Below are 23,417 nucleotides of genomic sequence, written 5' to 3'. Positions count from 1 at the left end.
CACATTACACAATTGCACTATTATCACACATTCATTTTCAAAAAAGAGTTTAGCAAGGACAATGGTTAAAATAAATTAAATAATCCCCCTTATCTATCCATCTATCTTTCTCACTCTCTCTTTCTCTCTGTTTGTCTTTGACTTATTCTTTCATTGTCTACTGAACCCATAAACCTTCTTGCTTTATAATCTACTCTATGCCTTTTTGTATTATATTTCATTTTAAATAATTTCTTTTTCACTTTAATTACACAGAAGAAAATTGTGTTATATTTCAGTACACACACACACAAATTTTTCTGGATGTAAATTTTTAATTTAGTTAAACTCACAGTTAATCTGAGCAGGACCACAAGGGCAGGAAGAGAAGGCGGAGAGTAGAGTAGGTAGGTGCCATGGGATAAATGATTGTGAGGATTGGCCATGAGGATTGACCAGTCTGAGTAAGAGCAGCCCAGATGGAATATAACAAGTCATATCTCAGGGTAATTGGCAGAGAAGTAGACACAATAGCACAAAGCTAGATATTTTTCACCTCTAGTCTTAATTAAGGCTGATTATAAATGTCAACCTTTTGTATCTGTTTTGTGAGTACTGAATTATCAAAGGCACAGTAGAAGCCCCTGACTTAGATTTAAAAAAATATTAGAACAAACACTGATAATCCATTATTGTTTGTTCTCTTGCATTCTGACTTATTGTAAATCCTAACTTGCATGGATTATTAAACCTATTTTATTCACATATTGCTTTAATATAGGACTCTGGCACTTTTGACAGTTTTTATCTTGAGTAGAAATTTTCTTATAAAGAGCAGTAAAATCCTATGGGATCAATGATTTTTTGGAAATAAAATTCCTTTTGGCTGCAATACTCAGAAAAATCCACAAATCTCATACAGCATTCCCAATTGTCTCCTTAGAGGAGAGAGAGAGAGAGAGAGAGAGAGAGAGAGAGAGAGAGAGAGAGATCAATTTGACTCCCCAGCAGTGCCAATGTAATGTTTCTCCTGGTTCCCCAAGGCTTGGTTTTGTCAATTAATTGGTCACTGGACAGTGGGAGTCATTAAGTTCTTTGCCATGTGAGGACTAGCATGAAAAAGTTGTATTGCTTGATAAATGCTTTTGAATGTGGTCTTGGAAACATTTTTTATTTTAACTGTTTCTTTTGCTTCACAGACAACAATCTGAGAACATTCTCCCAATAGGTCCTCCTGTCATGATGCATTCCTCCATCACAGTAGCCAGAGCAGTAAGAATAAGTGACCATCAGTGTGATCTGCTAAAGCCAAAGGTATCATTCATTGCCAGTAACAGTTTACCTCTGGTTCTTTTTTATACAGAAACAGAAAGCTAATTAGCAAAATGCTAATATTTCCACTGAATCACTTGATGGCTATTGGGAACAAATTATTTCAAATAGCAGGCAGTAGACATATTTTAGAGATGAGATATGTCTTTTTCTATAACCTTTCAGATTTCTCCATAAATGTGGTTGGAAGCTATAATATCTAACAGCCACAGCCAGCTGGGACAAGATGACCAAAGGCTCCATCTACAAACTCATCTAACATGAGTGGTCTCCTAGGGTTTGTTTTGTGAACATTGTTTCAATGAATCTCTATAGTGTAAAAGTTTGAGAATTTAGCATCTACAAACCGTAGAAGATGCAGAGAATTTCTGCAGGTCATATTCATGAAAGTCTGGAGGTACAGACAGCAGCATAGCTCCAAAGAGACTGTACTGAGTTGGATGAGATGTTTTAAGTCATCAGAAAATGTGTGTTTTAGGTACTACCCTAATGCTGTGAAAAAAGCAACAGGACTAAATAACTTTAAGTACAAAATATTTAACTGTACCCTTTCTATGGTTTTTATTGGGTTTTTTATGTATTTACATTTCAAATATTATCCCCTTTCCTAATTTTCCCTCTGAACCCCTCTTATTAATGGCACCTCCCCCTACTATGATGAGGATGCTACCCTTCCCACCCACCCACTCCAACCTCACCACCCTGACATTCCCATACAGTGGGGAAATAGAGCCTTCACAGGACTAATGGCTTCTCTGATGCCAGAGAGTTCCATCCTCTGCTACATTTGCAGCCGGAGACAAGGGTCCCTCCATGTATATTCTTCAGTTGGTAGTTTAGTCCTTGGGAGCTCTGGAGGGTCTGGTTGGAGGTTATTGTTGTTCTTCCTATGGGGTTGCAAACCCCTTCAGCTCCTTCAGTCCTTTGACTAAATCCTCTCTTAAGGTCCTCATGCTCAATCCAATGGTTGACTCTGATCACCAGCCTCTGTATTTGTCAGGCTCTGGTAGAGGCTCTCTGGAGACAGCTATAACACGCTCCTGTTAGCAGGCACTTTTTGGCACCTGCAATATTATCTGAGATTGGTGGCTGAATATGGGATGGATCCCCTGGGAGGGCAGTCTCTGGATGGATCCCCTGGGAGGGCATTCTCTGGATGGCCTTTTCTTTAGTCTGTCCTGGAGTTTTAAAGTGGTGGTCTCTATGAGCTTAGGCATGACAGCTCCTGGGAAACCTGCTTTGTTTGGGCAGGATTTGGGTAAGGGAGTCTGTGGACAGCCTTAGCTACGGGATGCAGGTGGAGACTGTAACATCCTGTCTTGGTCAGCTCCACGTATCCTGTGCCCTTTATGATCTCGGAAGTTCCCTTTATGGACAGTTGGTGGAGTGAAGATGGTGCTCTCGCCTGAGGGTCTAGGAGTGACAGCACTCCTGGGAGACCAGCTCTCTCAGGGCAGGATTTGGGTATGTGGAGAGCCTTAGATCTGGAACGCAGATGGAGACCAGAGGCCTTGCTACAGTTTTAAAGGGTTACTTAATAACATCATAAATGTGGTGATAGGCAGATGGGATGCTAATACATTAACTAAGAGTTACAACCCAATCCACAATCAGAAAGGGAAAGTGAGCCTGGTCCTGACACGAGATTTTGATACCTTAACGCCAAACACCATAGACGCTTCCTCCTATAAGAACACACCCAATCCAACAAAGCCACACCTCCTAATTCTCACTTATTTGAGAACCAGCCATTCATATATATGAGCCAAAGGGGGCCATTCCGGTTGAACCTCTGAGTACCCAGTGTCTGAATTTAGGGAAACTAGCAATAATAATAATAATAATAATAATAATAATAATAATAATAATCAGAAAATTCAGTTCACAGGCATGAGAGACACCTCCAAGTTCTAATCCTTGGTCACCAGCATAATCTATGTGAGTACAATAAACAACTGGACATGACATCAAGAGAAATGGAGTCTTTCTGGTACATGTGTATGTATGTAACAATAATAATTATAGAAAAGGATATTATGAATTTGAGAAGCAGATGGGAGAGGCAAGAGGAGTTTGAACTATAGCATTTATGAAAACGTAGTTTCCTCATTTATAAAACTCTCAAGTAAAATATTAATTCCTTATAAGGGAATCTGTATTTTTTTTAACTTGGAAGAAAATTCTCAAGAGACTAATATTCTGAACCATAGAAAAATAGTTATTTTTCATTGTTTACTTGACTGGACTTAGAATCAGTTAAGAGAGAAATGTCTTTTCTAGTCAGTTTTGGTGTTTGAATGGAGTTTTAACTGTGAATGGAAGGCCTGCCTAAGCCATTATCACAATCCCAAAGTCTAAGGTTTAGGCCTGAATAAAAATACGGTAATCTGAATTCAGCATTGATTTCTGTTTGACTCCTTATGACAGATACAACAAGAACAGCTGCCACATATTGGTGCCATTACAGGTAGAGCCCCCATGTCTTTCCCTCTACTGTATACTGTGTCCTTTCAAACATGAACCTAAACATGTACTTGCTTCCTTAACTCTCCATTTTCAAGAAGTTTGTCTCAATTATAAGCCAAGCAACTAGTGTAAATACAAGGCTGTGGGAAGATCAGACATGGAATTCCTGTAATTGCATTTCAGAGAGCATTTAAATACTCCAGTTGATTATGATATTAGTGTGCATAGTGTTTAAAAATGGATCCATACTTCCCTCAAATGCTTCTTTCTATTTTAACTTTTTAATTATTAACATGGTCATCTGTATATTTTTCAGAGTCCTCAGTTTGATTCTCATGAAGTTATAGAAATATCCTTCTGTTATCTACCTTTCCAGAAAGAGTTTTTGCTTTAGAGTATTCACGAGGAAAACACTTATGACAGATACAACAAGAACAGCTGCCACATATTGGTGCCATTACAGGTAGAGCCCCCATGTCTTTCCCTCTATGCATGTTTACAACTACCCCATAGAGTTTCACTGTGTTGCCATCTTTGTGCTTTTTAGACACTGACTATATTTGTGCAATAGCCTTGCAGCAGAAGAGCAGTGACAGTCGATGTGCAGACATTCAATCACAATATTAGCCAATAATGCATAGGAGTCCTGAGATTTTGTGTGAATTACATATTATCTATGAGCTGGGATGATGGTTAGTTTAACCAAAGCAGCTCGTTTCTGGCATCTGCTAGGAATTTCTGTGGCTAGTGCAATCTATCAGAGTGTAAATACATTACAGGGTGGATTCTCATGTCTTCTACTACTTGACATAAACAGTAAAATCAAATATATGTTCTCAGATTGTGTGACTGCAAACACTTAAGGTGTTTGTTGTTTTAAATCCCCTTATGCTGATAGGTCTGTTCAATTCTTTTAATTGAACAGTTTTTATATTACAGTAAATAAAAATTCATTACCTGTTTCTTCTTTCAATTTATTCGAGCCTAGGTCATATTTGTATATTTATTTTTGAGCACCTATGAAAAATTTATTAAACTACATATATCACAGAAAATAAAAGTAGCAAGCTAAAGACCACTTTAATTTTGCATAGTAATTGATTTCTTTCTTTATGGTAAAGAAAGCCAGGTACGCTTTAGACTTTTGCTAAGACTAGTTGTAATTTCATCCAACTCCAGCATGTAGCTTCCACGGGTCTGCGTCTATGGCACTTTATTTCCAATGTTATAAATTTATTTTGCTATTTGTTTTCCACATCATTAGAAATTAAACATTTATAAAGAGCATCCTCATGCAACCATCTTCTATTTTTGGAAAATAGGTTATTTCGTTTTGTAAGCTCCCAAGATGAGATTTCACTCTGGCTTGCCATCTGGCAAGATAATAGGATAACATCTGAAATCAATACTTTAATACGAGCCGGCTAAAGCCCAACTAAAATGAGTATTAATGACATACGGTTGAAGCTTAAGAAGAAAAAATAATTAATGTCACCTTAAAAGCAGGTATACAAGAAAACATTCCAGAAGTACCTTCTTAGAAAAGCATAATGGGGGATAAGCATATTGCAGCATTTCACTTGATGAAAAAGCAACTGGTTGCATATCTTACAAACACATGAATTTTCTTTTTTCCTTCTGTGTTCCTTTATTTTTTTTATTTCCCGTTGGGATAATGGCTCATTCACTAGTCCAAGCTGGGTTGAGATTCACTCTTCCATACCCTGTATTAAATTAGCCTTCAGAGTAACCTAAATTACCAAATCCAATCCACATATTGAGGCTCTCAAAATAACAAAATATTTAATTGATAGTTTACTAAGCTACAACCTATGCAAAAAACTTACTTAATAGTGTAGATTTAAATATAAAAATCTACATATGTTCAAAATATATATGTTATAAGTGTAGTTATTTAAGTTAAAGGCATGGTATAAAAGCAAAGACAATAAGAACAAAAATTACATCATCTATAATCTACACAGAACCTTTAGCTTCACTTACACATACTGTGCCTTACAATGAGAGAATGGAGATGTTTATATGAATTCAAAACATATTTTAACCTCCTAGCATGGCATGTAGTCATGCAGAAAAAGAAAGTATAAGGTTAATTTTGTTTACTCAAATACATTAGAATTATTTCTGTGAGGAGGAGAAATAGCTCAGGCTTTAAGACTCTGTATAAATCATGCGTAGGTTCCCCAGGTCCTCATGAATCCACATTGGGTTTTTACAATCATCTGTTTTTTCAGGTCAAGTAGATCTGACACACTCAATGGAGACATGAATTCATGTGCACATGTTCCATAAAGAAGAATAAACATACATAAAAGTGAAAAATATAATTGCTTCAAAATGGCAAAGAGAACAAGATCTCTGTGAGTTCTGTTTTTGTTTGTTTGTTTGTTTTGTTTTGGGTTTTTTTGCATTTATTGCAAAAATAATATTACGTTTGCTTTCTGGACAAATTTGGTTAATGGAATTTAGTTTTTTAGTAAATTTGTCTTCTGTGGGTTTGTAATGCTTTGTTGAATTTATATTATGTAGATGGTCTTTTCCGAATCTTGGATTGTTCATATTCATAGTGAGAATCCATCTATTTAAACATAAATACCATGGTGTATAGAGATATTTTCATCAAAGCTGTGGTACTAATCTAACCCTCATTCTATTTTTGTTTTTGTTTTTCTTATGTAGTACAATTTTTATTAAAAGTCTGCCCGTTCCCTTTATTATGTTTGTCTGTTTAGGAACCTTCACAACTATGTTGTATTAGAGCTAAGTTTTGTTTCATGCCAACTTCTCATATTGTCTCTAGTAAATGATGGTGGGGCATTGACCATATCTTCTCCTCTGCTGTTACACGTACTCTTTCACTTAGTTTGTTTCCTTCAGTTTTGATGACATTATATTTAAGTTGTTTTAGGTACAGCATGTATAATTATAATGATGTAAAATTGAATTTAAATTTTTTTCTTATCTGATACCCTTGTTAAGATTATGTGCAATTTTACCAATTTGTAATCCTGGAAATTTTTATGTAACTTATTACTAACTAGTTTATGTACCACATTAAAAAAGCTCAAATATTTTACCTCATTAAAATCTGTAGGGGATAAGTTTGATGCTATGGTCCTGTTCCCTAATTGGTTCTCTTTTTTGTTTTGACTAATTATTATTATTCTTTAATCTTTGTTTACAGGCCAGTATATATCCTGCTCCCAGTTTGCCCTTTGATTTTTCTTCTTCCCATTCCTCTTCCATTATCTGATAGTATGTACGCATTCCCTCCCTCACCCCACCAGACCTCCCCACTCCTTGGGACCTCAATCTCTCAAGAGTTAGGTGCTTCTCCTCTCATTGAGGCCAGTCCTCTGCTGCATGTGTGTCCGGTCCTCACAACAGCTTGATAAAGATGCTAGCAGTCACTGAGCTATGTAGAATAAAAGAGGCTTCTCGGTCTCCACAAGCAAGCTAGCAGAAAAGAGAGTAAAGATTTCCACCATGCTTCTATGGGCAAAAATACAACCAACCATGTGAGATCTTGGGCAGGGTGACCACAGGCTGCTTCCCCCAGTGGGAGGCTCCAGTGTAGAGATGAGACTAAAAGGTACCTGAGCACCTGAAGCTAGGGCAAGTTGAGAGATGATGAGCTAAGAGTAATGGGAATGGCATACTTGACACAGCAGATTTGAGATGCCCAGCAGGTAAATCAAGAAGTAGGGTGAAATTGAGCAGTGGGTGTTTCTGTGTTTTGCATTTGCAGATCCAATTATCTCCTGGAAGGGTCTGGTAGCATGGTTTATTCCCAGACTTTAAAGCAGTGCAGCAAAAATCTACATGCAACAAAAAAACCTTTTATTTTTTTTATTCTGCATCAACCGAATTTTAAAAATAATTTCATGGGAATTCTTGAAAGAAATGAATACTTTAAGATATTTTATATGTATTTATCACTATACTTTGGCTTTTCTATTTCCACACTTCTTATCTCTCTTTTGGATTTTCTTCCTTCTCCCCTAATCCTCTTGCTTCTTTCAATTTTTTATATTTTATTGTTTTTTTCTTCTTGCTCTTCCTATTCAGAATTATTTATATACTTTTACACTCACTTTATCTAAATTTAAGTCATACTCATACAAAATAGTGCATAAACATGAAGCACAGATGACATATTTATCACTATGTTCTGATGAGGAGAAAAACAAATTTGATTTCCTTTTTTTCTATTTCATCTTTATTTTCCCATTAAATTATTTTCATTCATATTATATGCCGATCCCTATCCCTCTTCCAGATTTCCCCTCCCATAGTTCTTCACCAATCCTCCCATCTTCCTTATAACCCTCTTCTCTGAAAGGGAAGAACATTCATGCCCCTGGAATCACCCAATCATGGAACATCTGCATGGGTAGGTGGGCCCATCCTCTCCCAATGAAAGCAGACAAAGCAGCTCAGTTAGGAGAGTGGAATCCACAGACAGGCAACAACTTTAAAGACAGCCCCCACAACTCCCATACTAGGGACCCACATAAAGACCAAGCTAAAAATCTACTACATATGTGCAGCGGTCTTGGTTCCATCATACAAATGATCTTTGGTTGGTGCTTTAATCTCTGAGAGCATTCAAAGGTCCAGATTATTTCACTATGTTGGCCTTCCTGCAGTGTCCCTGTGCCCAGTGAGCCATTAATCTTTCCATCAGTCTTGTACATGATTCCTCACGCTGTGTCCAAGTTTTGGATATGTGCCTCTACATATGTGTAGTCAGGTGTTGGGTAAAGCATCTCAAAGTACAGTTATACTTGGCTCCTATCTGCAGGCTTGGCACTCCAGGTTTAATTGGGTTATTTGGTTTGTTGGTGCTTATCTTTTAAATTCTTTATGTATGTTGGATCTTATCTTCCTGCTGGATGTAGGACTTGTGAAGATCCTTTTCAAATCTGTAGTATGCTATTTTGTCCAAATAGCAATGCCCTTTGCCTTTACAGAAGATTTAGAGTTCCATGAGGTCACATTTATTACCTGTTGACCTTAGGGCTAAAACCATCAATGTCCTGTTCAAAAAATTGTCTCCTGTACCAATAAGTTCAAGACTATTTCCTGCTGTCTCTTCTATTGGATTTTGTGTATCCAATTTTATGTTGAGGGCATCAATCCATTTGACCATGAGTTTTGTAAGGGGTGATGAACACAAATCTATTTCATTCTAATACCAGGAGTTATCTAATTGGACTTGTTCCATTTGTTGAAGAGGTTTTCTTTTCTTTTTTTAAAGTGACAAAGCAATATATCCAGGTCATGTTTTTTTTAAAAAACAACTTTATTTTACAACACAAACATAAATGTACAGATTTTAAACATTTTTGCTTAAAATTATACATTTTTGTCAGTACTTTTTTTTCAGATTTTAAGATAATTTTTACATAAAACAATATGAATATATTTTTTAGTCAGTACTTGATTATTTTTCAAGGTTTGATAGTATGCCTTAAAAACTTAATAGCTACAATGAGCTAAAGTACATGTAAAACAAAATGTAACATGGAAATAGTTAAAGTTTTCTTGTTTTGTAAATATTTTTTGTTTTGTTTTGTTTTCTTTATTTCTTGGACTTCATACAGTCTGTGAGTTGTTTCTGGGGGAGTGCAAGCCTCTGGGGTTAGCATCCCACTATCAGAGACTGCATATTATGTCTGTTCTTTTGTGACTGGGTTATCTCACTCAGGATGATATTCTCTAGATGCAGCCATTTTCTTAAGAATTTGGTTAAATCATTGTTTCTGGTGGCTGAGTAGTATTCCATTGTATAAATGTACCACAATTTTTGTATCCATTCATCTTCTGAAGGACATCTGGGCTCCTTGCAGCTTCTGGCTATTATAAATAGAGCCGCTATGAACATTGTGGTGCATATATCTTTGTTGTGTATTAAAGTGTCTCTGGGGTATATGCCCAGAAGTGGAATAGCTGGGTCTTCAGGTAGTACTATATCCAATTTTCTGAGGTATCTCCAGACAGATTTCCAAAGTGGTTGTATGAGCTTGCAACCCCACCAACAGTGGAGAAGTGTTCCTCTTTCTCCGCAACCTCGCCAGCATCTGCTGTCATCTGAGTTTTGGATCTTGGCCAATCTGACTGGTTTGAGGTGGTATCTCAGGGTTGTTTTGATTTGCATTTCCCTGATGGCTAAGGATGTAGAGCACTTCCTCAGATGTTTCTCAGCCATTCGGTGTTCCTCAACTGAAAACGTTTTGTTTAGCTCTGTACCCCATTTTTTGAAAGGGTTATTTGATTCTCTGGTGTCTAGCTATTTGAGTTCTTTGGATATTAGGCCTCTATCTAATGTGGTGTTGGTAAAGATCTTTTCCCATTCTGTTGGTTGCCGTTTTGTTTTCTTGACGATGTCCTTAGCCTTACAGAAACTTTGCAATCTCATTAAGTCCCATTTGTTAATCTTTGACCTTAGAGCTTGAGCCATTGGTGTTTTGTTCAGGAAATTTTCTCCTGTGCCTATGTGTTCTAAGGTTTTCCCTACTTTCTCATCTAATAGTTTCAGTGTATCTGGTTTAATGTGGAGATCATTGATCCACTTACACTTGAGCTTTGTACAAGGAGATAAGAAAGGGTCTATTTTCATTCTTCTGCATGCTGAGTGCCAGTTAGACCAGCACCATTTGTTGAATAGGCTGTCCTTTTTCCATTGAATGTTTACTGCTCCTTTGTCAAAAATCAGGTGACCATATACATGAGGGCTCATTTCTGGATATTCTATTCTATTCCATTGATCCACATGCCTATTTCTGTACCAGTACCATGCAGTTTTCAGCACAATTGCCTTGTAATATAGCTTGAGGTCAGGGATAGTGATTCCCGCAGATGTTTTTTTGTTGTTGAGGATGGATTTCGCTATTCTAGGTCTTTTGTTATTCCATATGAAATTGCATATTGATCTTTCCAATTCCATGAAGAACTGGGTTGGAATTTTGATGGGGATTGCATGGAATCTGTAGATTGCTTTTGGTAGGATGGCCATTTTTAAGATGTTGATTTTTCCAATCCATGAGCATGGGAGATATTTCCATTTTCTGAGATCCTCCTCAATTTCTTTCTTTAGAGGTTTGAAGTTCTTGTCATACAGGTCCTTCACTTGCTTAGTTAGAGTCACACCAAGGTATTTCATAGTTTTTGTGACGATTGTGAAGGGTACCTTTTCCCTAATTTCTTTCTCCACATGTTTGTCCTTTGAGTATAGGAAGGCTACTGATTTGTTTGAGTTAATTTTTTATCTGGCCACTTTGCTGAACTTGTTTATCAGCTGTAGGAGTTCTCTGGTGGAATTTTTGGGGTCACTCAAGTGCACTATCATGTCATCGGCAAAGAGTGATGTTTTTATCTCTTCCTTTCCGATTTTTATCCCCTTGATCTCCTTTTACTGTCTAAGTGCTCCAGCCAGGACTTCCAGTACTATGTTGAATAGGTAGGGGGAGAGTGGGCAGCCTTGTCGAGTCCCTGATTTTAGTGGGATTGCTTCAAGTTTCTCGCCATTAAGTTTGATGTTGGCTGTTGGTTTGCTGTATATTGCTTTTATTATGTTTTCTTTTTTACCATTGTATGATTTTTGGCTTCTTTGTCAAAAAACAACTGCCCATACGTGTGTGTGTTTGTTTATTTCTGATTTTTTTATTCTATTCTGTTGATAAACTTGTCTGTTTCTGTGCCAATACCATAGTGTTTTTATTGTTATTGTTCTTTACTAAAACATGAAGCTAAGAATAGTTATATATTCAGAACTCCTGTTAACATATACCAAGTCTCAGCTACCCTGAAATTTTTGTTTTTTTTTTTTTTTTTTTTTCCTATTGATATATGTTCTTTTGATGTCTGTAAAGAATTGTGTTGGAATTTTGATGGGAACTGCATTCACTATATCGATTACTTTTGGTAATATGTCCATTTTTCTATGTCAACCCTACTAATATAGGAGCAAAGAAGATATTTCCAACTCTTGATATTTTTGTCAAAATCTTTATTCACAGATTTGAAGTTCTTGTCCCATAGGCCTTTCACTTACTTGGTAAAGTGACAACATATATTTTATATAATTAGTGGCTGTCATGAAGGGTGTGGTTTTCATCATTTTTTTTCTTAGTCTATTTATTTTTTGTATAAATGAACAAAAATTTTAAATATTTTTATTTGTTATTTTATTTATTTACATTTCAAATGTTATTCTGCTTCTTGATTTCCCCTTTATAAACCCACTATACCATCACCTTAACCCCTGCTTCTATAAATGTGCCCCCCCACTCATCCTTTCACTCCTGCCTTTTTGCCCTCTCATTTCTTCATGCTGGGGCATCAAGCCTTCACTGGGCCAAGGACTTCCCTCCCATTGATCCCAAATAAGGCAATCCTCTGCTACATATACAGTTGAAGCCATGGGTCTCTCGATGTGTACACATTGGTGGATAGTTTAGTCACGGGGAACTCTGTGTATGCTTGGTGAGTTATTCTTCCCATGATGATGCAAATCACTTCAGATCCTTCACTACTTTCCTAAATTCCTATATTGGGATGCCCCAAGTTCAGTCATTTACATTGGTTCAAGGCATCCCCATCTGTATTGGTCAGGATCTGATAGCACCTTTCTGGGATAAGCTATGTTATGCTCCTGTCAGCAAGTGCTTCTTGGCATCAGCAATAGTATCTGGGTTTGTGGTCTGGAAATGGGTCTTTGGATAGCCTTTTCTTCAGTCTCTTCTACATTCTCTATCCCCTCATTTCCTTTATACAGGAGCAATTCTGATTTAATAATTCTGAGATGGGTACATTTCCCCATGCCTCAACCCAGTGCCATGACTAACCATTGGATATGGTCTCTACAAGTTCTATCCCCTATTTGTTCGGCATTTCAGTTAATATTATATCTGTTGCATCCTGGAAACCTCATGCTTTCCTGGCATCTGGGACTTTCTAGTAGCTTATCCAGGTTCCCAACCCCTGATTCTACACACCTTCATTCAACTTTCTGACCCTCTGTATTTTCCTGTCTTTTCCCACAACTGATTCTGCCCCCTTATTCCTTCCTCTCCTCTCACCCTCATGGGTCCCTTCCTCCCTTTACTTCCAGTAATTATTCTGTTCCACCTTCTAAGTAGGTTTTAAATATCCACACATTGGTCTTTATTCTTGAGATGCAAATGGTCTATTAGTTATATTGTGGGTACTGCAAACATTTTGCCTAATATCCACTTATCAGTGTGTGCATACCATGTGTGTTCTTTTGTGACTAGATTACTGCACTCAGGATGATATTTTCTAGTTTCATTCATTTACCTAAGAATTCAATTAAGTTATTGTTTTCAATAGCTGATTAGTAACCACTGTGTAAACATACCACATCTTCTGTATCCATTCCATTGATGGACATCTGGGTTGTTTCCAGCTACTTGCTATTATAAATAAGGCTGCTAGGTTCATAGTGGAACATGTGTCCTTTTTATATACTGGAACATCTTTTGGGTATATATAATGTTGTGGTATAGCTGGGTCCTCAGGTCTGAGGGAGCACCAGACTGATTTATAGACTGCTTGTACCAGCTTGCAATCTTACAAGCAATAGAGGGGTGTAGCTCTTTCTCTAAATACTAACATCTACTGCCAACTGAGTTTTTGATCTTTGCCATTCTGATTGGTGTTAAGTAGAACCTCATGGTTGTTGTGATTTGCATTTCCCTGATGACTAAGGATGTTGACCATTTCATTAAGTGCTTCTTGGCTATTTGAGATTCCTCAGTTGATAATTCTTCGTTTTGCTCTGTATTCCATTTTTATTAAGGTTATTTGTTTCTCTGTAGTCTAACTTTTTGAGTTCTTTGTAAATATTGGATATTAAACCTCTTTCAGATGTAGGGTTAATAAAAATCTTTTTCCAACCTGTAGGTTGCTATTTTGTCTATTGACAGTGTGCTGTGCCTTACAGAAACTTTTCAATTTAAGGAGATTTTGTTTGTCTATTGTTGATCTTATTGGCTGAGCCATTGGTGTTCTGTTCACCAATATTTCCCCTGTGCTCATATGTTGAATGTTCTTTCCCAGTTTCTCGTCTATTAGTTTTAGTTTATCTGGATTTAACTGTAAGTCCTTGAACCACTTGAACATGCGTTTTGTACAAAGTGATAAGTATGCATCAATGTATATACTTCTACATGCTGACCCCAACTGAACTAGACCCATTTGTTGAAAATTCTTTTTTTCCACTGGATGCTTTTGTCTTCTTCATCAAACCCACTATGTTATTCCTTCTCCCTCGGCTTCTATGAGGATTCTCCCTTACTGATACTTCTACCTCTCTGCCCTTGCATTCCCCTACACTAGAACCTTCACAGCACCAACAGACTTTCTTTCCATTGATTTCAAATAAGGCCATGCTCTCTTACTTATATGGCTGGAGCTCTGGGTCCTTCCATGTGTACTCTTTAGTTTGTAGTTTAGTTCCTGGGATCTCTGGGGGTTCTGGTTGTTTGATATTGTTTTTCTTCATGTGCTGTTTAAAAGCCCCTCAGCTCCTTTAGTTTTTTTTTTTTTTTTTTAATCTAACTGCTCCACTGGGGACCCTGTTCTTAGTCTAATAATTGGCTGGGATCATCTACATCTGTATTTGTCAGACTGTGGCAGAGCCTCTCAGTAGACAGCTATATCAGGTTCCTCTCAGCAGGCACTTTTGGTCATCCCCAATAGTATATAGTTTTGGTTACTGCAAGGGATGGATTACCAGGTGGGGCAGTCTCTGGAAGGCCTTTTCTTCAGTCCCTGCTCCACGGTTTGTCTCTGTATTTCCTCCTGTGAGTATTTTGTTTCCTTTTCTAAGAAGGACTGAAACATCATTAAATTTTCTGCTGACTTCTTCTCCTGGGTTTTTTTGGTTCCTTTTTTTGTTTTCTAGAACTTCTGGTATACTTTTACATTTTTGGTATGTGATCTCTATAATTTCATTATGAAGGCCCATAGTGCTATGAGCTTTCTTTTTAACACTGTTTTCCTTGTATTCCATAAGTTTGAATATTCTGTGTATTCATGTTCATTGAATCTAGAGTTTACAATTATTTTTTTCTTAATTTCTTCTCTGAACTAGTCACCATGGAGTAGAAACTTGGTCAGTTTTCATGAGTTAGTAGGTCTTCTTTTGTTTGTGAAGTCCAGTTTTAACTGATCTAATAAGTGCAAGTGGTATTTCAATCATCTTGTGTTTTCAAGGCCTGTTTTGTGATAGTGAGCATGGTTACTTTGTAGAAGGTTCCATGAGTTACAGAGAAGAAAGTATATTATTTTGGGGGTGCAATACTTTTTAGATTTCTGTCGGATTCATGTGATCCATAACTTCTGTCAGTTTCATTATTTATCTCCTTATTTTCTAGTTTGATGACCTGTGTCTCAGTTGCAAGTTGGTTATTAAAGTTTCCCACTACTCATGAGTTGAGCGTTAGCAATATTTCAATTATAAATGTGAGCACTCTTGCATTTGGGACATAGATGTTCAGAGTTGACATATCCTCAGGGACATTTCTTTTGATGGACATGGCAAGTCCTTCCCTGGATCTTTTGACTATTTTCACATACAAGTCTATTTTATTAGATATTAGTAGAATGACTACTACAGCTTGTTTCTTGGGTCCATTTGTTTGAATAACCTTTTTCTAATACATTGTTGTGAGGAAGTATCTATATTTGTTGCTGAGCCGTGTTTTTTATATGCACCAGAATCATGGATCCTATTCAAATATCCTGTCAATAAGCTTGTAGATTTTTATTGGTGTATTAAGTCCATGATTATTGAGAGATAATGATCACCAATACTGGGTAGATTCTGTTATTTCCATATTAGTGTCTCTGTCTCTCTATGTCTCTGTCTCTTTGTCTCTGTCTCTCTGTATCTGTCTCTCTGTCTCTGTCTCTCTGTCTCTCTCTGTGTCTCTGATTCTGTCTCTCTGTCTCTATCTCTCTGTCTCTGTCTCTCTGTCTCCCTGTCTCTTTCTCTCACTGTGTGTGTGTTTGTATTTGTTTGTGTTCTTTGGATTTTGCTGTGAAATCTTTAATTAATTTTGTTTTCTTGGTGTTAGTTATTTTCTTGTGCTGGAGCTTTGCTACTAGCAGCCTCTGTAGGGCAGAATTAGTGAAAAACTGTTATTTACATTTTTTATCGAATATCTTAGTTTCTTCATCGATAGTAACTGAAAGTTTTGATGGGTACTTTTCTCGGTCAACATCCCTAGTTACTTAGGGTCAGTAAAACATCTACCCAGGCCTTTCTGAATTTTAGAGTCTCTGTTGAGAAGTTCTGTGTAATTTCAATAGGTGTCTCTTAATATGTAACTTGGTCTCTTTCCCTTGGAGTTTTAAATATTCTTTCTTTTTTTTTAAACATTTAATATATTAAATATTATGTGGCAGAATGATTTTCTTTTATGGTTCAAGCTATTTGATGTTCTGTATACTTCATGTATGTTTACACCTGTCTTTATGCTAGAAAAATTTAATTGTATAATTTTATTAAAGAAATTTTCTGGGCCTTTACTCTGACAATACTCTCCTTATTTTATTCCTGTCATTATTAGATTTATTTCACAGTGCCCCAAATTTCTTGTATGTTTTATGTTAGAAATATTTTAGATTTTACATTTTCTTTGACCAATGTATCAATTTCTTCTGCCCTATCTTCTATGCCTGAGATTTTCACTTTTATCTCTTGTATTTTGTTAGGGATGTTAATGTCTGTATTTCTTGTTCTCTTTCCTAGATTTTTAATTTCTGGAATTGTCTATCTCTATTATTATTATTTTGCTTCTATTTCCATATTTATGTCTTACATAGTTTTATTCATTTCTTTTACTTGTTTTACTGTACTTTCCTAATTTTTTTAAAAATTTAATTTTTACCCTTTCAAAGACCTTCATCATCTTCATAAGAAGTGATTTAATGTGTGTTAGGATTTCCAGGGCTTGCTGTAAAAGAAGAACTATGTCCTAATAGTACAACATTGTCCTGGCTTTTGTTGATTGTGATTTTGTGCTGGCCTTTAACCATCTGATTGTCTCTTTTGTTTACTGTCCTGGTAGTTCTGGGTAGTAGCAAACCTTTGTTACAACAGGTAGAACTTGTAGTTCCTAATGGCATCAGTCCTCCAGGGAAACAGGCTGAGCTGTTGGCCAGCGTAGTAAAGTGCAGATCTTAATTGCAGTAGATTGTGCATCACAAGATGAATTTGTTTTTCTAAAATGGTCTTTTAAACATAATGGTATGATTCAATTGTACTGAATTATTTTCTAAAAAATATTGTTAGATATTTTCAGGGTCTAAAATGGACTAACACAAAAGAATATGTATTATTACTCCAGAAGATTGAATTTTAGCTCATAGCATCCGTATTAAGTCTTAAAATAGTCTTTAATTCCAGTCCTGAGGAATAAAACAACTTCTTCCAATTCCTTTAGGGAGTAGGCATACATGTGATATACATGAACATTTACCAGAAAAGCACTCATATAGAAAATAAAGACAATGAATCTTAAGCAATAGAAATGTATGTATATTTTGAAATGCCTTTGACTAAATTTATGTTTGATACATTTATTCATTTAGAAATGAATATCGTGACCTATCTAGTGACATATCTATCTGCATTTTTTATTAATACATATAAAAGCATCTTTTTCTTATCAATCAATAGAGCTTCTCATTCTATTGCTTTCATGTTTTTAGCTTTTATACATCTCAAACTCAAATTATGTGTACAACTGGATTGATTTCATATTACTACTGTAGAAGTTTATGTTCATAATGTCCCTCTACTCTTTTGTGTTACTGCCTAGTTTTTAATTAATTGTTCATTATCTTGATTATTAATTTTCATTGTCAACTTAATACAAATTACTGTCACCTGGAAAGAGGAAAATGATACTGAAGCCTTGCCCCTATCAAATTGACTTTCAGACATATCTGTGGGCAGTGTTTTGATTGTGATATTGAAGGATGGAGCACACTGTGAACCATACATTTCTATAAATTGGGCCATGACTCTGTAAGCAACCAAAGAGTACACATGGAGGGACCCATGACCCCACCTGCATATGTATCAAAAGATGGCATTGTATGGCATCAATAGGAGAGGTAATCCTGATGGCTCAGGTGGCTGCAAAATTTGATATTCTAATTTATTTGGGAATCAACAGTACTATATATTTGCTTCAAGTGTATTCATATATCAATAATGAAAATTCAATTTTATTTTAATAATATATTTAAACCATTTATAATAGAGAAAGTTTTACATGATGAATGCATTGCAGTCAATGAAAAAATAGTAACTTGCCTCCTTATTCTCAAAGTATATTTATTTTCCATGCATTATTGCTTAGTGACAACAGAATTTGTCAAACTGATTATACACATTAACCTGGAACCCTCAGATTTGTTGTATGATTATATTGTCAAGTAGAAAAATCCTATCATCTGAAGTGAGACAATTACTGAAATTATTATGTGGAAGGAGTAAAGGTTAAGTACCTATCACTGGACAGCTGCGGGAGGTGACAAGTTTCTATTTGTAAGTATATGGCAGATGGACCCTAAATAGTTTGGAAGCCCAGGTCATAGAATTTTGGACCGGAAAAACTGAGTAAAGGTACACATTTTCAACAAAATTTGATTTTCTAATAGTCACTGGGAAAGCCAAGATGGCTCAGCAATAAAAAGAATTTACTTATCTTTCAGGGAATCCATTTGAATTTACATGGTGGATCATAATGTGAGAATTTTATTTAATAAGGACCCACATTTACTTCTGGCCTCCATGGACACTACACTTGCACGATGCATATGTGCACCTCTAGCCAATGTATTCATCCTCATGATGTAAATATTAAGTAAAAAATAAGTGGTCTCTCTAGGCCTCACTTTCTGTTCCTTTGCTTTTAGCATCCATGGCACTGTTATGTTGATAGTCTCCAAACTTGGGCTGTTGACTTGGTGTTACAACCAGGGGAGGATTCTCCAAGTATGGATATGCTGCCTTAATGGAACAGACAAAGACTTCCTGCAAGTACCTGAATTTATAGAAACAAATTTGGAATATGTATGTATGTGTGTGTGTGTGTGTGTGTGTGTGTGTGTGTGTGTGTGTGTGTGCTTACGTCTATAAGTATATATTACATGTGAGTTTGTCTGTAAGTATGTATGTATACATCTGTGTATGTATACATATTTTTTCTTTTTATTCTTTTTTTAACTTTATTTTAAAAAAAGATAAAAGAAAAAAATTTTAAACATTTTTGCATAAATGTATACAAATATATTTTTGTCAGTGCTTGGTATTTTTATTTTATTTTATTTATTTGAAGGATTGATATTATGCATTAAGGTCTTACTAGTTACAATGCGCAAAAAGTACATGTAAAACAGGATGTAACCCGGAATTAGTCAACGTTTTCTTGGTGTGTAAGGATTGAGCATAATTTTTTTGTTTGTTTTGTATTGTTTTGATTTTTTCTTGAACTTCACACAGTGTGTGAGTTGTTTATGGGGCAGTCCAAGCCTCTGGGGTTAACATTCCACTATCAGTGACTGCATATTATATCTGTTCTTTTGTGACTGGGTTATCTCACTCTGGATGATATTCTCTAGATGCAACCATATTCTTAAAATTTGGTTAAGTCATTCTTTCTGATAGCTGAGTAGTACTCCATTGTGTAAATGTACCACATTTTTTGTATCCATTCACCTACTGAAGGACATCTCGGGTATTTCCAGCTTCTGGCTATTATAAATAGAGCTGCTATGAACATTGTAGTGCATGTATCTTTGTTGTATATTGGAGTGTCTCTACGGTATATGCCCAGAAGTGGTATAGCTGGATCTTCAGGTAGTACTATGTCCAAATTTCTGAGGAATCGACAGACTGATTTCCAGAGTGGTTGTATCAGTTTACAACCCCACCAACAGTGGAGAAGTGTTCTTCTTTCTCAACAACCCCACCAACATCTGCTGTCATCTGAGTTTTGGATCTTGTGTAAGGTGGAATCTCAGGGTTGTTTTGATTTGCATTTCCCTGATGGCTAAGGATGTCAAGGACTTCCTTAGATGTTTCTCAGCCATTCCACATTCCTCAATTGAGAACATTTTGTTTAGCTCTGTACCCCATTTTTTAATAGGGTTGTTTGATTCTCTGGTATCTAGCTTTTTGAGTTCTTTGTATACCTTGGATATTAGGCCTCTATCAGATGTAGAGATGGTAAAGATCCTTTCCCATTCTTTTGGCTGCCATTTTATCTTCTTGACAATGTCCTTAGCCTTACAGAAACTTTGCAATCACATTAAGTCCCATTTGCTAATCTTTGACCTTAGAACTTGAGCCAGTGGTGTTTTGTTCAGAAAATTTTCTCCTGTGCCTATGTGTTCTAATGCATTCCCTACTTTCTCATCTAATAGTTTCAGTTTATCTGGTTTAATGTGGAGATCTTTGATCCTCTTACACTGGAGCTTTGTACAAGGAGATAAGAAAGGGTCTGTTTTCATTCTTCTGCATGCTGAGTGCCAGTTGGACCAACACCATTTGTTGAATAGGCTGTCCTTTTTCCATTGAATGTTTATAGTTCCTTTGTCAAAAATAAGGTGACCATATACGTGAGGGCTCATTTCTGGATCTTCTATTCTATTCCATTGATCCACATGCCTATTTCTGTACCAGTACCATGCAGTTTTCAGCACATTGCCTTGTAATATAGCTTGAGGTCAGGGATAGTGATTCCCACAGATGTTTTTTTGTTGTTGAGGATGGATTTCCCTATTCTAGGTCTTTTGTTATTCCATATGAAATTGCACATTGATCTTTCCAATTCCATGAAGAACTGGGTTGGAATTTTGATGGGGATTGCACTGAATCTGTAGATTGCTTTTGGTAGGATGGCCATTTTTAAAATGTTGATCTTTCCAATCCATGAGCATCGGAGATCTTTCCATTTTCTGAGATCTTCCTCGATTTCCTTTTTTAGAGGTTTAAAGTTCTTGTCATACAGGTCCTTCACTTGCTTAGTTAGAGTCTCACCAAGGTATTTCATAGTTTTTGTGACTATTGTGAAGGGTACCTTTTCCCTAATTTCTTTCTCCACATGTTTGTCCTTTGAGTATAGGAAGGCTACTGATTTGTTTGAGTTAATTTTGTATCCAGCCACTTTGCTGAACTTGTTTATCAGGTTTAGGAGTTCTCTGGTGGAGTCTGTGGGGTCACTTAAGTACACTATCATGTCATCTGCAAAAAGTGATGATTTTACTTCTTCCTTGATTTCCTTTTGCTGTCTAACTGCTGCAGCCAGGACTTCTAGTACTGTGTAGAATAGGTAAGGGGAGAGTGGGCAGCCTTGTCGTGTCTCTGATTTTTGTTGAATTGCATCAAGTTTCCCACTGTCAAGTTTGATGTTGGCTTTTGGTTTGCTGTATATTGCTTTTATTATGTTTAGGTATGGACTTTGGATTCCTGTTCTTTCCAGGGCTTTTAACATGAAGGGGTGTTGAATTTTGTCAAATGAGTTCTCAGCATCTAGTGAGATGACCATGCCCGGCCGAGCAATGATGATATTGACAAGGTTGAAATTGCGGGTCTTGGTTTCATTAAGGTACACCTGGGAAAGACTCTGTGTCAGAACTGTTAACCAATCTCCTCGTGGACAGAGTTCAACTGCCTGTGCTTGGAGAGAATGAAAAGGTTATAATTGACTTTTCCTCTCCCAAAATAGCTAAAGAGATGCATGTTGCCCACCTCAGGTCAACCATCATAGGAGAAAGTATGAGACGCCTCTTTGAATTTGCAGTATCCAATGTGCTAAGGTTAAACCATGTAGGAGATTGGGGAACCCAGTTTGGCATGCTCATTGCCCACCTGCAAGATAAACTTCCATATGATCTGACAGTTTCAGCTCTTGTTGGGGATCTTCAGGCCTTTTATACGGAATCTAAGAAGAGGTTTGATGCTGAGGAGGAGTTTAAGCAGTGAGCCTATCAGTGTGTCGTTTTGCTGCAGAGTAAAAGCCCAGATATCATGAAAGCCTGGAATCTCATCTGTGAGGTCTCCAGAGAAGAGTTTAGTAAAATCTATGATGCATTGGACATCACTTTAATAGAAAGAGGAGAATCCTTCTATAAGACAGGATGAAGGATATTGTAAAGGAATTTGAAGATAAAGGTTTTGTGCAAGTGGATGATGGCAGAAAGCTTGTGTCTGTGACTGGGTGTTCTGTGCTGCTGTCAATAGTGAAATTGGATGGGGGCTATGCTTATGACACATCAGACCTGGCTGCCATCAAACAGAGACTATTTGAAGAAAAAGCAAATAAGATCATTTATGTGGTGGACAAGGGACAAGCTACACACTTCCAAACAATATTTGCTGCTGCTCAGATAATTGGTTGGTATGACCCTAAAGTAACTCGAGTGGCCCACGTTCGATTTGGTGGGGTCCTACGAGAAGACAAAAAGAAATTTAACACGTTCCTGTGAGACTGTGTGCCTTATGGACCTGCTGGAAGAAGGACTGAAACGGTCCATGGATAAGCTAAAGGAGAAAGAGAGAGACAAGGTTTTAACTGAGGAGGAGTTGAAAGCAGCTCAGAAATCCATTGCATATCACTGCATCAAATATGCCGACCTTTCTCATAATCGCCTCAATGACTACATCTTCTCCTTTGACAAGATGCGGAATGACAAAGGGAACACGGCTGCTTACCTACTGTATGCCTTCACCAGAATCAGGTCTATTGCGCGCCTGGCCAATATTGATGAGAAAATGCTGCAGAGAGCTGCTCGGGAAACCAAAATCATTCTGGACCATGAGAACGAGTGGAAACTGGGCCGGTGCATTTCACGGTTGCCTGAGATCCTGCAGAAGATCTTATACGACCTGTTTCTCCACACTCTCTGTGGTTACATTTATGAGCTGGCAAACACTTTCATGGAGTTCTACGATAGCTGCTACTGTATGGAGAAAGACCAGCAGACTGGGAAAGTATTGATAGTTAACATGTGGCGAATGCTTCTGCGTGAAGCAGTAGCTACTGTCATGGCCAAGGGGTTAGACATACTGGGGATAAAACCCGTCCAAAGGATGCGATCCTTAGCCTGGGGACGATTTTTACGTTTGCTTTTGAAACCATGTGGACACAAAATTAGTGAAGAAATTTTCACAAAAATAAATAAATAAATAAATAAACAGATAAATAAATAATAAGTGGTCACTAAATTAGTGATTAATGATGTTGAGAAGGTGACCTTACTAAAACATTTTGAATAAAATAACTATATATATATGTGTGTGTGTGTGTGTGTGTGTGTGTGTGTGTGTGTGTGTGTGTGTGTCAGAGTGCCTAGTGTTAAAGCAGTCATATAAGACAAGGCCACTGTCCCAATTGGTGCAACTAGAAAAACTGTTGACTGTTTTCACAAAGTATAACAATGGCGAAGTTTTCAGGTATATAATTTGATAAGACAGAAGATGAACTCTAATGGTTAAACTTACAATTTTGGATTTAGCTAAATGTGGATCCTCTTTGAGTAGCTATGAGAAGAGGAAGGATAGAAGAATAAAAAGT

The 23,417-nt window shown here is 36.8% G+C and overlaps 1 pseudogene across 1 annotated transcript; it reads left to right on the top strand.

The window, feature by feature from the left end:
- Positions 1 to 423: 423 nt before the first annotated feature.
- Positions 424 to 23,029, top strand: LOC308430452 (arginine--tRNA ligase, cytoplasmic-like; annotated as a pseudogene). Its single transcript has 4 exons — positions 424 to 443; positions 1,179 to 1,293; positions 3,739 to 3,778; positions 21,382 to 23,029. The product of its transcript is annotated as an arginine--tRNA ligase, cytoplasmic-like (transcript).
- The last annotated feature ends 388 nt before the right edge of the window (positions 23,030 to 23,417 follow it).

This window comes from Micromys minutus, assembly GCF_963924665.1.
Source record: "Micromys minutus genome assembly, chromosome: 15".
Taxonomy (NCBI): domain Eukaryota; kingdom Metazoa; phylum Chordata; class Mammalia; order Rodentia; family Muridae; genus Micromys; species Micromys minutus.
The sequence above is the reverse complement of the archived record's forward strand: the minus strand, read 5'-3'. Positions and strand labels throughout refer to the sequence as shown.